This window comes from Notothenia rossii, assembly GCF_949606895.1.
Source record: "Notothenia rossii genome assembly, chromosome: 6".
Taxonomy (NCBI): Eukaryota; Metazoa; Chordata; class Actinopteri; order Perciformes; family Nototheniidae; genus Notothenia; species Notothenia rossii.
Window position 1 is genome coordinate 41573719 of NC_136909.1, and position 16546 is coordinate 41590264.

Sequence of the window (16546 nt, forward strand, 5' to 3'; positions counted from 1 at the left end):
GGAGGCGGTCTGTGTATCATGATAAACAATAACTGGTGCAGAGATGTAAGGATTATTTCTTCGAACTGTTCCGCTCATCTAGAGCACCTCATGGTAACATGCCGGGCTTTTCACCTGCCGAGAGAATTTACATCTGTTGTGATTAGAGCAGTGTATATTCCGCCGCTCGTCGACAACCACACAGCACTCGATTAGCTGTTTGGGATTATCGACAAGACTGAGACTTCACGGCCAGAGACGGCGTTCGATGTGGCCGGGGATTTTAACACCGCTAACATGAAGAAGGTCCTGCTGAAGTACTACCAACACATCAGCTGTACCTTTTCGACATGGATATAAAGCTCTCCCTCGCCCTCCCTTCGGCAAATCAGACCACATCTCACTGCTGCTGCTGCCTGCTTACAAGTAGAGATGTCCCGATCCGATCACGTGATCACGTGATTTTCAAAAGATCGGAATCGGGAGGAAAAAAATCGGGGATCGGGATTTTTTTTTATAAATACTTTTTTAAAATGTTGTATTCAATGTTACAAAACAAAAATGACCATGTTCAAGTCTTAAAGTCATCCTGAGGCCTTAGTTTTGGTTTCAAATTACACAACATCATGTATGTGTTGCTTCTTTGGGGCTTGTTTTCATAGACCTGGTTGCTTATTTCTCTCAAATCTGGCAACAGAGTGGGCAGGGCGCAGTGTCTAATTGTAGCAGTAAGCTAACGAGTACTGATAAGCTTTATTTTGTTTTGATCCAATGCAGCACAACTGAACTGATCCAATGCTGCTGTGAAAAAAAGAAGCTATATCCATGTTGGATAGAATATCCAATTTAAATTAAAAAATAACCTTAAGGGACAACTTGAATGCTTTTTTTCTCTCTTAATGCATTGCATAAAGATCGGATCGGGAAAAATCGGTATCGGCAAAATCAAATGATCGGAATCGGATCGGGAGCAAAAAAAGGTGATCGGGACATCCCTACTTACAAGCAGAAACTCAAACGGGACAGACCGGTGACACGGGCAGTACAGCGCTGGAGTGAGGAGTCAGATTCAGCTCTGCAAGACTGCTTTGCATCTACGGAGTGGAGTGTGTTTGAAGACAACAACATCAACACACACGGGTCGGTCATTTGCTCCATTGGGAAATGCATCGATGACGTGGTACCGAAGGTTTCTGTACGAACATTCCCGAATCAAAATCCCTGGATAAACGGCGAGGCACTATCGCGCACAGAGCTGGAGATTTGGAGGAGTACAGGAATTCTAGGTACGAACTCCGGAGAGCTATCAGCTATCAGCAGCGCAAAGAGACAATATAGAGACAGAGTGGAGTCTGACTTCAAAGGCTGTAACACCCGGAACATGTGGACGGGACTAAGAACCTCTCCTCCAACCCTGTTCACACACAACTGCGTGGCCACACACAGCTCCAACACCATCGTGAAGTTTGATGACGACTAGGGTTAGGAACCGAAACTCGGTTCCAGATGAGAACCGATAAGAAAATGCCGGGTACCCATACAAAATAAACAATTTCGGTTCTGCTTAACGGTTCCTTAACGCGGTAGACCATCCAGCGGGTCCGTCTGCGCCGCGGTGACCCGGTGGGATACAGAGTAAGGGCGGACTGGCCATCTGTGTGTTCTGGAGAATCACAGAACGGCTCGGTACCATAGACTGTATATATAAATGGACGTAGGGTCCGTGACGTCACCCATAGGATTCTGCAGAGTTGCCGAGAAGCCCTTAGTAGGCGGAGTCGGCCACTAACGGCTCGACAGTGACGTCAGAGTTCAACTCCCGCCTCCTCCAGCCTGCTCCAAATAAGGGCAAAGAGGCGGAGCCGAGGCGGGACCTGCTGCCACCGAGCTGAAAGTTCCAGAGCTAGCTGAAGCTACCAAGCTAAGCTAACATGCTCCCCATCTGCACACTGCCGTGGCATTTTACGTTTCTAAGGTAAGCGGACATGAAACTATTCAGCAAAACTATAAATAATAATCTAAGTTATTGATTTTTTAGCATAATACTTCAGAATCTTAAAATCCCTTAACGTTTGTATGCAATTGTGCTAAATTCAACACTGGAATCAAGCAAATATGAATATGTTTGCATGACATTAGTTATTTATATTTTGATATCACTTAATTATACGTTTAATACATTTAAGTCAAGCTAAGGTACATGTGATGGTAGCTAGTTAGTGCTCTTACCTGTGAGGCCTCCTCCAAACAGCATAATAACCAGACTGTATCATTAAAACTAAGTACAAGTTCTAGATCCTTGACTTTAGACAAACAATTCAAAAGACAACATGTATTTAAAGACCAATCTTTATTTGAATGTGCTTCTTAACCTGATATATTAGTTATACAGTAATAGTATTGACAATCTAAAAAAACTGAGCAACTCAACAGTCAACTTTATGTTTCTTATTGTCTAAAGCATTTGTTATTTTCATTTTCCCCCTCTCATATTCAGTGTGGACGGATTGAGACAGCGTGGTGTCCAGAAAGTTGCAGAGACTTCAGGGAGAAACCTCCTTGTGATGGACGTCCTGTCTGTTGGTTTGGAGAGGACTGAGGGTCTTTCCTCTGCGAGGGGGACTGGGGGGAGGGACTGATGGAGGAGCCCATGCTGGGCAAAGCTGAAACCAACTGCACAGGCCTAGTCTGTCACTTTATTTGACTAAATGTGTTTACTTATACATTTAATAGGTTTACACCTTCTGTCCTTATGTGCGTTTAATTTAAAACATTTGATTAACTTTTGTTTCACATTTCAATACATTGTATTTGCACTCCTTTTGTCCATTATTCTTACTGAAAATGTTAGATTACACATTCACATCTGACTGAAGATTGGCCCTATTTATTTGTGACGTTGCAAACTCTGCGGTACAAGGCACAAGTGATGTGAAGCTCATAAAGCGAGGAGAATAGAAATAATCAGCTGATGGAGTGTAGATGTGGAAATAGGTGCATTCGATCAGCTGACTGTTTTAACAATAAAAGTAGTGTACTGGTCTTAAAATCTCATAGCATCAGCTTTTAATTTTCCTCTTGGATGTTCTTCTTGACCCTCAGAGAAGGAGAAAATGTTGTGTCTTTCAGGCATGTCCTTTCCTAACAAAAATTACAGGAAACATAAAACACATTATTGCGGAACCAGTGTGTTATTTATGAAAGCGGTGTTTTTGTGTGTTCAGGGGCTGTAGATATAATTATTTTGTAATTGTAATGTTTTTTTAAAATTTCAACAGTGAGCTACAAAGACGATCAGATTATGAATGAAAAGTATGAAGTTCATCAACATTGAAATATATGTTATTATCAAAATAATATTGAACTGTTATCAAAACGTAGTGCAACTGTAGAAGCTTGCTTCACATGTTGGATTGTGTATTGTCCGAGTCAGGGTCCTTTTTATTTTACTGTAACTTTGGAAGTTGTGTTACCAATGCTTGCTGTTTATTTGATACCCATTTGGTAATGCAATTAATAAAAACAAAAAGGTTTGGGTTTGTTCTTCAGATGACTGTGACGTTAACGTGTAAGCTCAATAATGAACTCCAGATCAACCAACCATATTGTAATATAAGTAATCATCTTGAAATATTACATTAATAATTGTAATATACACACATCTTATTGTGAGGTTGATTTCACATACACTACTTCGACATTAGCTTGTCTACATACTTGAGCATAGCCAATTTAAATTAACTTTAGCGATGCATACACTTCCTACCTAAATAATAATCATCTCTCTAAGTTACAAGGATGACCTTATTTTATCAACCTCAAACAGAAGCCGTTTGTTGTACAGTATTAGCCCACTTAACACTTGTCTATTTCATTTTAACCTTTATAAATATAGTCTATGATTTTAACTTGGAGGCTACTATTAGCATCGTTAGCACCGACGTAGCTACCACTGGCTTACACGCTAACCCAAGCCGTAACATTAATTACGTAGCTGATTAAAATCATTAACACATAAATAAGTAATCAAATTTCACTTACCGCAAAACCGCATTCATGCACCGTCTGTTTCAACCGCAGAGCGAGTCACAATAGTCCGATATATAAGCATGAAGAACAAACAAACACGGCCGGGTGCAAGTTGTCTTCCCTGGATGAGCTGAACAGGCAGAGTGCCTGTAGCTAGCTTCACGGAGCAGCTAGCAGAGAGACAAGAAGCTAGCAGCAGCAGTCACTTCACAGAGCCGTCACTCAATGTGAACACGCCCAAATTTATGCAAAAACGTTAAGACCTAATATAAATAAAAGGGTCGTGTTAGAAAACAATTCACTCACAGATCCATAATCATGAAGGTGGAATCTAACTATATCGATAATAATATTTATTGCATCCATGGGTAGAAACATGTTTTTTTCTGCTGTAAAGTTGGGCATTTTAACATGGGGGTCTATGGAAATTGCTCCTTTCTGCAGTCAGTCCCTATCGGCCAATATATGAACTGCAGTGTGTGCCACTTCCGTATTGGCGTCCCGGCTCTTCCACAGAGTTTGCCGCTTGCTCGGTACGCTGCGGCCGACACCGCCCTTAATTTAAAAAAAAAAAGGCATCATGTAAGTTGCGCTGACAGGCGACAGAAGTCCACAGTTGCCCCGCAGCGAGGCTCCCCCCGCCCTCCCGTAGACAGTTCACGAGCTCAGTCACTTCATAACAATAAAGATGGATCGCGGTAAACGCTCTAAAGTGAGGCTCCACTACACTGAAAAAGAAAAAGACAAGGCACAGTGTAATGACTGTGGCAAGTTAATAGCTTGCCACAGGCATAGCTCAGTTAAAATAAAGCACAGCTATTGTGCAATACATTTGTATTGCATGTATATTTTTTATTTGTAAAAATGTCAATTAAACCTTAAAACAATAAAGATATTTTTGTTATCTAAACGTTTGACCTCTTTCTTTTACAATTTTGGAATCGAAACGGGGAATCGATAAGAACCGGAATCGATAAGCAGAACCGGAATCGTAATCGATACATTTCAAACGATACCCATCCCTACTGACGACACGACCGTCATTGGCCAGATCAACGACTGTGACGAGACGGCGTACAGAGAGTTCAAAAACCTGACATCTTGGTGCCAGGATAACAACCTCCATCTCAACGTCAGCAAAACCAAGGAGCTGATTGTGGACGAATAAAAACTAATATTTCTCGCATCAAATGACATCAAAACGCATTTTAATGGCCAAACTAACTTTAAAATAGGCATTTTCCACCGAGAATAAAACAAAGTTGGGCCATGTTTTTTTTTTCTGCAGGGAGAAATTTGAAGATCACGTGACATAGACGCCAGTCATTGGAATGAATGGTGAAAAAAAACCTAGGGTTCCTACAATTTCAGAGGCGTTTTTGTAGAAATACTACGTCCTACGTTGTGGACCAACGTAGTTATTACACGTTTTTTTGTGAGACTGGGTTGGAGGTCCAGTGGTTCCTAAGCTAAAGGAGGTTATAAAGGAAGTTTGAAACCTCCTTTTCTATCATCTAGTGCAGTGGTCGCCAACCAGTCGATCGCGATCGACCGGTCAATCGCAAGTGTGGTGCAGGTAGACCGTTAAAAAAAAAGTAACAAAAGAAAGAAAAATAAAATAAAAATAATAATGTTTGAAAAATACGTTTTTAGATGTAAACCTATCATCCACCACCCCGTTAGCAGGTGCCACTTTATTGACATATATTTGAGACACCTCAATAATATAATACATTAACCGTGCTTTACGTGAACCTCATCATGACACAAGAGACAACGGCAGGACTGTAATTTCCCGTGTTCAGTGAACGCAACAGAGGCAAGACACCACACCAATCAGAGAGTTGCATGGAAATGCACGTGTGCTTGTGTCATTCAAGCTCGGCTGTGTGTGTGTGTGGCAATAGCGCATTTAGTGTGATAGAGAGAGGGAGAGTGGGAGAGAGGGAGAGAGAGGGACCGGTGCTAGCGGGGACCGTGATGTTAGCATCTGGTTAGCTAGCTGCACTAACTAACTAACGGACATAAGGAGCTGTTTCCACAACAAGCTGGAGGAGAGTCCTCTCCTGTCAGAATGAGGGGCTCAGGTGAGCTAAAGGACTCACCTGTTTTGTCACAAATTATTCAAAAGATTATTTCCGCGACACACCATGATCATTATAGTTATACAAACAATAAGAGAATAAATGAAAAACAGGTATGAAATAGACTACTATATGTCAGTAAAACAAGAATACAGTTTAAAAGGGGAGTGATTTGTAAAATATCCATAAACAAAAAGAAAATCTGTTTACAGTTCTGTTTCATATGGGTGCTGAGAGAGGTATCCATAGATCTCTTCATGTTGCTCTCAAAGTGCACCAGATTGATGCTTTCAACTTCAATATTTAAAAAAGAATCTTCCCGGGGGAGCATCCCCCCGGATCCCCCTAGAGGAGGTGAGGACCCCCGTAGAGGAGGTGAGGTCCGCCCCCCAATAGCACTTTACCCCTGCTTATATGCCTTGAGCTGATTATGGAGCCTTCATTGTAACAGTAATTCAGATGCAATTAGCCTATATAAAAGGACTCAAATTGGAAGCATTGTCTGGGCCGTCTTTTTCACTCAATTCTGCAATAGGTAGATCTCGCCTTTCACCTAGGCCGAGGTTGGTGATCTTGGGCTTAAAAAGGTTGGTGACCACTGATCTAGAGAATTCGAACGGCACTTATCATGGCTGCCACTGAGGGACTTCCGGGTCATTTCACTCGGTTAGGAAGGTTCCTAAGCTAAACGGACTATTCGACTTCAGCCCATGTATGATTGTGGAATGGAACTGCCATGATATATATCATGTGTAGTCTTCAAAATTGGCAGGACCAAAAATGACAATTCCTGTCAAATTAACGCCTATGGACACTGCTCAAAATAATGGGCATAACTAATGAACAGAAGTTAGAATCTTCTAATCAGTTCTGATACAATGATAATAAATGTGTGCAATTTTCTGTGTTGAATGTGTCTTTCAATGTTATGGTTAGCAGTTCTTTAAAATGAAATAAGTAAAAACTTCAAGCTCCGTTTTATTTATTTTTATGGGCACATATCCCCTATTATAGTGTATATAAGTCTCTAATGAGTGACATATCATTAGCTGAGGTTGTGCTGATTTTTGGGATGAATAAAACTTGATTATACTGTAAAGAAATTACAATTTATAAGGCAAAACACAAAAATATACATTACATGTTAGACGCTTTTATCCAAAGCGACTTACATACTCAGTACTGTGGGCAATCCCCACAGGAGCAATTTGGGGTGAAGTGTCTCAGGGACACAACAACATGCTGACTGCAGTGGGGCTTGAACCTGTACCCCCCCTGATCCGAACACCAACGCACTAACCCACTGCGCCACACGTTTCCCCATATACAAAAACTGAAATGTCCTATGTGGGTCTCAGAGGGTTAATGTGCATGTCGGTAAACTACAGTTCTCTGAACAGCGGACTACTGTTAGTGCATCTAGATACTTTGCACCATGCGCTCTTATGGTGTTGTTTAATGCAGGCTTTATGAACGTGGACAGCAATGAAAACATTTTCTTCATTTGATCGGGAATTGAAATAAAAAAGTTTAACTTATTGTTGTCACCCTGAGGTCCACACGTAATAATCCAATGTAAGTGTAATAAACAATTATATATTACTACAAAATAAATATTATATGCCTAGATCTCATGACAATAATATTTATTCAAAACCCTTAAGCCCGATTGCCCCCGCCGGCAAATACAAAAATATTCACGAAACTGTGTCTCAAGGCTTCTTAACATTTATCAACCTATTAATATGTCATACCCACTTAACGGGAAGAAACTCAGCTAACAGACGATATGAACCATTTTTACCGAAACAAAACACAAGTCTAACGCCGAGTTTCTGAATTAGCACTAAGTGAAACAGTGCTAGCTGTAGCAATATTTTATACTTCATGCAATCTGCACAAACTAGATATCATATGAAAGCTGAGATTCCACAGATTCCAATGGTATAAGTATCATTACTGCGACCAAAACTCACGGCAGCAAAAACCAGGAAAGACAACACACAACTTCACTTTACGTAGCCAAAACGGCAAATACTTCTTACCTTTGCTGTTTTCTGATCAAAAGTTGTGTTCAATGGCATTACAATGCATATAAAGGCTGCTGAAGGTTAATCCAATGTCTCTGTGTCACTTTGAAATGATTACTCATAATCCATCATAACATTTATTGCAATAAACTGATTTTTCATTAGAGTGTAACGAAGCTTCGGGTTTTGGGCATGCTGGCAGTGCATCCCTCTCATTTACCAATGGTAATGTTTAGATTAATTTAGCAACCCCCCCCCCCCCCCCCCTCGATTCTATTGGGTCTAACGGTTCAAAAGAGGTGTCAATCACCAAAATCGACCAATGGGTTCCAGAGATATGGCAAATGCACCCAAATGACCCCAGAAGTGGGTTTATTTTTTTTAAATCTCTCTAAAAGGGTCACATTTCCCTTGTTTTGCATCAATCTTGATACAGGGTACTTATTATATTGTATAGTTTGGATTCCTAAAGCGTTTAGTCTACTATCCCATCATTCAAGGGTGGTTTTCACTATAAGTAATGGGTTTCTTTTGGACGGAAACTATAATTTACATTTTTTTGCTATGTTCAATCTGAATTTAATTAAAAAATAAAAACATCTATATTGATTCTGACTCTTCTACATCCAACTCAAAGGTGTTTCATTGCTTTGACAAAAAATGATTATTAATTTATCCATTTTAGAAGTGAAGATATAGTAATTTGTTCTGGGAATGTCATTTTCGAGCCTGAGACCTGAAAAACAGGCTCAGGGCTTAACTGGTTAAGCCAGGATCAATATATTTGTTGAAGTTTTTATTGTGTGCATAATAAATGTGTTAAATGAATTGAGCAATTCTTTAAAAGTATAATGTTGCAATCCCTTTCAAATAAGTCACTACAGTTAAAAAAGTAGATGTTGTTTTCCAAGGGCCTCTCCTTCACAGGCCCACACTTTAAATCATGAGACTTCCAAATCATAACAGACAGAGATCAGTATCACTTTGTGTTGCAAGTCAAATCCACGTAAAGGTTCTACTTGGCCCCATTTAAATACCATAAAGAAAGTATTGAAGCCAACTCAAGCTAAATCTCAAATATATTTAGTAAATGTACAGTTGTTTTGATTTATTTTAAATTCTCCAGTCGAGCTTCCTTCGAGTTCAGTCCAAACAAAAAATTGCTTCTCATAACAGGCGCCTCACATTCTCACTGCTGATAGACCCCACACACACACACACACACACACACACACACACACACACACACACACACACACACACACACACACACACACACACACACACACACACACACACACACACACACACACACACACACACACACACACACACACACACACACACACACACACACACACACACACACACACACACACACACACACACACACACACACACACACACACACACACACACACACACACACACACACACACACACACACACACACACACACACAGCCTTCTTCAGAGTTATTAGTAATTCAAGATTAATTATCAAATGGTGTGTTCATAAGATAAAATAAATAAAATAACTTTGACTTGATCATTTTGTTCACAACATTAGACCTTGTCCTCTAATCTCTACTAGAATAAGATACGTGTGCATGTTTGGGTGTTTTCACACTCCTGTAATGTACCTAATCTTGTTATCCTTTTCATTACAGAGCTGGGAAGATGGTGTATTGCTTAGATTCTGATCCATGCAAGTCCATTTTGACTGACTTTAGTTCTAATGTTAATGTTAATTTGACTTCAACCCATAAGTCATTAAATTAACTCAAAATGTCACATGATGATGGATTAGTGTTACTCATTGTTTCCACAAATTTGTTTTACAATTAGGCCAAAGGTAAAGAGAGACATTGATGACCTTGTGTCCCTTTTGTTAGTACGTGGATCCATTTTGTCTATGGCCTTGGATGGCTTCACTGAAAGTCACCCAGTTCTGCCCTGCTACAGTCCGACTGAGTGCGGTCACAGAGATGCTATGGCTGCTCTACATGACATTAATGGTCTGGTCTGAATGGACACAATGTCCTGCTCCCAGAGAGAATGACACTCCTCAAACTGACTCAGGAGGCACAGGAACATTACAGCCGTTGATACTCTCTCACATGGGTCTGCTCCCCCCCACCGAGCCATGAACTGAAAGCTTGACGTCTGCTTTGAACACTTGGAAGCCTCCCTGTCACACCAGCACCAACCCTTGGGTCGGTCAGATGAGACTAACGGCTTCACTTAGGGCATTTGGTTCAGATACATGACTCTCGTTGCCGCAGGGTGGGTTGTTTTTTTTAAGGCTATTCATACAGCTATGCAGAAGATGCCTGTAAGTTGGCAAGCTGTTAAAAGCCCCTACTATTTTTATAGGCCTAATGTCAGGGGCCTCTTACTGTCTAATTCTGCATGTATTCACATTATATGGACAATGTTTCCACCTGGTAAAACTAAAGGCTGCACGAAACACAGGCTACAATACAACCATTCTGTTCTGCTCTAACGATTCAATTGATAGATTCTACATCAAAACAATTCGAGTTTATTGTTTCAAATGATAACGTCACCTTAAATGGGGGATGCAAACCTGTTTTCAAATGTAAGGTTTTGAATTTGTTTGACATTTCTCAGTAGTGACACCCAATATCATTTATGCTATGCCATCAGTAGTTCTCAGATGTTAAGGGGATGAAGCTTTTCCTCCCTAATCAGATATGGTTTCTTTTTCAACAAATGTATACATTTCCTGCATAATATATGTTTCTCACAATTGTTTTTTGTAAGTGTCCATCAGGCTAAACTAACCTGTAGCTGCTCCGTCCACACTCACAACAACGTCATACAGACATAAATAAAGCAGCGACTGTATTTGCCATGACACAAACAGTCTGTGTTTTGTACATGTGTTTAACTTTTGTCCAGTTTCTGAACAGATATGAGGAGCTGTGAGCTAGTGTGTGCTAACGGCTGATGTGTTGGGACATATTGCGCTGTCGGGCGTTGACCAATCACAAAGCCCCATTTCTTGACTGGTAGCAAAAACAACCAATCACAGCAGTGCTTCTCTGGCTGGCTCTGTCCAATCATAAACAATAAGTGTTCTCCCTAAAGGAATACCCTTTCCGTCCAATGAGATAATGCTGTGGCGTTTTGTGAAATGCTGTGGTGTCTTGTGAAATGCTGTGGCGTTTTGTGAAATGCTGTGGTGTTTTCTGAAATGCTGTGGTGTCTTGTGAAATGCTGTGGCGTTTTGTGAAATGCTGTGGTGTCTTGTGAAATGCTGTGGCGTTTTGTGAAATGCTGTGGTGTCTTGTGAAATGCTGTGGCGTTTTGTGAAATGCTGTGGTGTTTTCTGAAATGCTGTAGTGTTTTCTGAAATGCTGTAGTGTTTTCGGAAATGCTGTGGTGTCTTGCACTTCAGGGCCACCGTAGGATTCATTTCAGTTTTGGCCCAAAACAAATATTTATAATAATTCATATAACAATTATGTAGCAAATTTGATCCTCAAATTAGAGAAGTATAATTGAAAGAAATTAATATTCTATATTCAACATAAGATAAACACAGAAGAACCCTTTCCAAGTATCATATATAGATGTTCAGGTAAGTATGGCTAATAAGAATAATTAATAGACTTAATTTGGTACAGATCAGTGGTAGCATTTACACATTTATTAATTCAAGTTTTAAGAATATTGAATCCTTTCTTTCCAGGTTTTTACAAAAGTCTTTGAATATTTGCCTAACTGTTCCTTTTCAGATTGTTAAGCATTTTAAGAATTGTTTAATTGTTCCCTTCAGATTTTGAAATGACATAATGATTGATATTTGAAGTAACATAATGTAATTATGTTATCATGCCATAGTCTTTTGATTTAATATATAATGCTAACGTAAATATAATCCTAAATTGAAGACACTGCAATTTTGCATATTACAGATTGATCAAAACACCACTGTGAATTGTATACCTTAGCTGGATCTCTTATGATCCTGATTTTAAACCTTAGCTGGATCTCTTATGATCCTGATTTTATACCTTAACTGGATCTCTTATGATCCTGATTTTATACCTTAACTGGATCTCTTATGATCCTGAGTTTTAAATGCTTTTGACTAGTGATTGCCTTGAAGTTAATCCTTGACAATTTTGCAAGATGTTTTTGATTTTATAGTTTGATAAAGGAGATTAACTAATGGTTCAATATTAAAACATACAGTATTAGTTTAAAATAAATGTTTTTTGCTATTATGTATCTGTGATTTCATGTGTTCATTATTATGCTTTTGACAAAAGATGCTCCAAACACTGACGAGTGATGATTTTTCTATTATGATTGAAACATGCAATCACAATGATTGAGACAACCAATCTTATTATGTTGTTATTAATGTGATTGTTATTGATGTAATTGATGTTGTGGAAGTCCACACTCAATTCTGAAGATTCTCATTGGACACATTATTATTAAAGTAGGGTTTTTTAGGTTATCAAAATTGATAAAAAGAGAGTAACTGTTGGGGAATAATTTGCCCTGCATGTCCTCCTTCGCCCACTGACGCAGCTGACCAACATTGAGCAGCCGTTATCTCCCATAAGGAGGGGCTGGCCTAGCATATTGTTGATGTTGCCAGTTTATGGCCGGGCAACTCTCTGTCAGAGATGGTTATTGTTGTGGGACACCTGGAACACATCCTTCTCAAGCGTCCTCAGCCGTTTAGTATATCTATTGAAGAATGTTGATTATTACACTCTGAACTAGTTAAAACCTCGAGCTACAGGAGGGTTCTTCAGAACTGATTGTGGCATCCCAACCGTGTGGTCAACTCGTTGCCCGTGACATGTCTTGTGAATTCTCCGGCCGAAGCTCCAAAAAAACATCAAAACCATATCATCTGGGATCCTTTGGTTTCCCAGGGTACGCTGGTTGTTAAAAACAATTTAAGTCAAAAACACTGGAATCCTATCCTAATGTGGACAGTATATAACAGAGTACAATGTAATATAGAATATTATACATCAGCTTTCAATTTAGTTGTGAACATTTTGAATCAGGGTTGACAATTCTGCCAGTATCTATCATAGACTACCCTGCAGCAGCATTTTTCCAGATACCACAACCACTGCTGGAGAAAGAGATGAAAGAGATGGAGAAACAACAGAACTGTAAAAGTCCTCTTGCTTAGCTGAAGTCACCACATGGCGACATTTTGCCTGCTCCCTTAGGTTAAGAATGAACACGACGTTAACAGAGAACTACAGTTTGTAGGTTATGCTAGCAACAGGTTCCATGCACCACTTCAGGCAGCACACTAAATCTGAAAGGACATATTTGCAGGCGTAAACAAATAGATTTGACTGGATAACGAACATTGGCACAGGCAACTCCTCCATCACCGAGATCCGGTTGCTTTTTGCAGGAGATGAAACTCATAAAAAAACTGATAGACCGACCTTATCACTGGCACAAAGCTGTTTGGTTCACAACTATCTTATATAGGAGTAATTTGACCTGAAATCTGGATAAATTAGAATTCATGGCAACGTAATGGAAAAACAAGACTGACTGAATAATTGTCTCAAACCCACACCTCTAGGAAATGTGTAATTGTGTCTGTCCACGTGTCCTAGGAGATTTCCATCTCCCAGACAAATGGGAGAAATTCTCATAGTGTCAGATATATGTCATATGTTGTGAGATTAACATTAACCTGCATGATATTTGTCCTTGCACACCAATTTAACACCCAAGAGCTGAAAAGGAAGCTGGTAACAGGAAACAATCCTTAGGGAGAGGCAACTATTGGCTTCTGTACGTCTATGACTAAGCAGCAAGAGTACTAAGCAGCCACAACGCAAGAGAGTGTGTGCTTTGTGAGCGCTGATGGGCATACAGGTTCACTCTGCTGTCCTAGTTGAAATGCCCTCAATGCCCTCCCTACTCCGCCTCGGATGGGCTAGTACTCATCGGCTGCCTTACTATGTCGTTTTCTGATGTAACGCACGCTGTACAAATAAGCATTACCAAGGTAAGTGAAAAATAAATGTGACATCAAAACAAGAAGAATCCCCGTCTGATCACCACTAATGGAAGACCAGAGCAACTTTGTATTCATCGTTTACAATACCAGTGTCAGGCTTTCATGTATATTTAAGATCATCATTACATCTTTATCATTTGAATGTTCTTTTACTTGCTGTGTAACTCGTTACAGATTACATGAAGAGACCCTAACCTTCAGAACGAGAACTGAGAGTTCCTAAACTCCAGGACCAGAACGGAGAGACCCTAACCTCCAGAACTGAGAGTCTCAACCTCCAGAACCAGAAAAAGATTCCCTAGCCTCCAGGATCAGGACTGAGAGTTAATGTGGCACCCAACAGAGGCAACATTTTCCGTGCCCTGCAGACGGTGGAGCAGTCCTTCGTCAATCCCAGGATACAGTTCCTGGTGAGCGGACTGCAAGCCAATGTAGTCCAGTTGTGAGTCCGGCCCTGGATGGAACCAACAGAGCCAAGCCCTCTATCCACGTCCTGCCATAGTTCATCCATTGCGGATGGAGTAGTTCCTTCTAACCTTCTAAATCGGGTATCCAAATAGTTGGGCAACTCTAAACATATAGGGGAAACACTTGGTGATACATATGGCAAGATAAAGGAAAAAGAGAGACACTGACTATACGACAGAAATCCCAACAGGCGGTGCATTATTTAATGTGGTTCCGTTAACGTGGACATTAAGATCTTGTTGAACAAAGATCTTGCTACTGCAGATCTCCCTCTGAGCATCGATCCTGACTCTTCAGCAACAATGCTAATAACACTGCCATAGCTTGTAAGCTAGCTCTTGTTTTTGTTTCTTTTCCCCCCGCTGGGTTTAAGCCTACAACTGCTGTCAATCAACCTCGCACACTGCCACGCCCCGTCGAGCTGCTGATAGAAAAAGGATTTTCCCTTAAAACGTATTTATTTCCTTTTAAATGGAAAAATTGCAATAATACCATTTTAGAAAAAAAACAATTGCTAACCTTTTGTTAAATGAGGGATGGCCAAATACTCATTTGGTTTCACTTTAATTCAGAATGTGAACTTTAAACCTGCTGTCCCCTGTTGCATGAGGTGCTGCAGACACACAGTAGGCTATAACCTGCAGCATCTTTCATCACACAGGCTCTGCGGAACATACTGTGTGTGTGAGTGGCTCCTGCATCACACAGAACACAAGCTGGGTCCTGGTTTGACAGAAACATAACCCAGGGAGCCACAATACTCAAGAAGAACTGACCAGGCCACCGTGTTGACCAGAATGTGGTTAGCCTTGCTGGGACTCTGCACCTGACACAAACAGGGCCCTGCAGGGACCTCTTCACTACCAGGACAAAGCCCCGTTCGCACATTCTATGGTGCATATCCACGGGAGTGTACAGCCAGAGCGGTTCCCTTCCATCCTTGTGTGGCATTTTCTCTGCCGTTATCTTATCCCGTAGCCCCTCCTCAAACTATGAACAATCCGAGCCGCGACAACCCACCGTCCGCTCGGTGCGAACAGAGCCGCCGCAGGGCTGTCTGTCTCCCTGGGTTGTGTCGTCGCTGTTGGCTAACATAGAGCCAGATTTGGACGAACAGAGGCACACTCACCCGCTTTCAGCAGCGATGTTGCTGCAGACTGGAGGTCCGCTCCGCCGCTGCCACACCATCCTCCATCTTCCCTGTAGCGGCTTCTCTCTCTGTGTGTGTGTGTGTGTGTGTGTGTGTGTGTGTGTGTGTGTGTGTGTGTGTGTGTGTGTGTGTGTGTGTGTGTGTGTGTGTGTGTGTGTGTGTGTGTGTGTGTGTGTGTGTGTGTGTGTGTGTGTGTGTGTGTGTGTGTGTTCCCAGCCACTCCCTCCGTCACCGTCAATTAATCACAGGACACAGCCTCTGCACTGTTGGTGTAAAGTAACAGTAAAACTAAATGTACAATATTGTGGGTCTTGTGCTTTACTTGAGTATTTTAGTTGTTTGCTACGTTATACTTCTACGACACTACAATTCAGAGGTAAATCGTGTAGTTTTACTCCACTACATTTATATATAGCTTTAGTTACTTTACAGATGTGGATAAATGATGTGAAATATAATCAAGTGTTAAATCAGACTTTAGTTCCACCTGGAGTACATTCACAAGCTACCCTGCAGTATACAAAGTCATTCAAACTAGCTGCACCTTTACCAGCTTTGAGAACACTTTCATGATCAATCATTATAAAACACATCATTATTCTGAAATGGACCAATCTGCACAATGACTACTTTTACTTTTGGTACTTAATGTTTTTGTTGCTAATACTTTTGTACTTTTTCTTGAATAACATTTTGAATGCAGAACTTTTACTTGTAACAGAGTATTCCTACACTCTGGTACTTTGACTTTTACTCAAGAT

General features: G+C 40.6%; 1 protein-coding gene across 3 annotated transcripts in view; it reads right to left on the minus strand.

Moving 5' to 3' along the window:
* Window positions 1–15915, minus strand: part of apba1a (amyloid beta (A4) precursor protein-binding, family A, member 1a) — a 154155-nt gene extending 138240 nt beyond the window's left edge. For 2 of the 3 annotated variants that reach the window (XM_079688565.1, XM_079688566.1), the window contains exon 1: window positions 15765–15915. The gene's annotated coding sequence lies outside the window, so the exon portion shown is untranslated. The remainder of the gene's footprint in view (window positions 1–15764) is intronic. The other variant, XM_079688564.1, reaches the window with a different exon arrangement.
* Window positions 15916–16546: the final 631 nt, after the last annotated feature.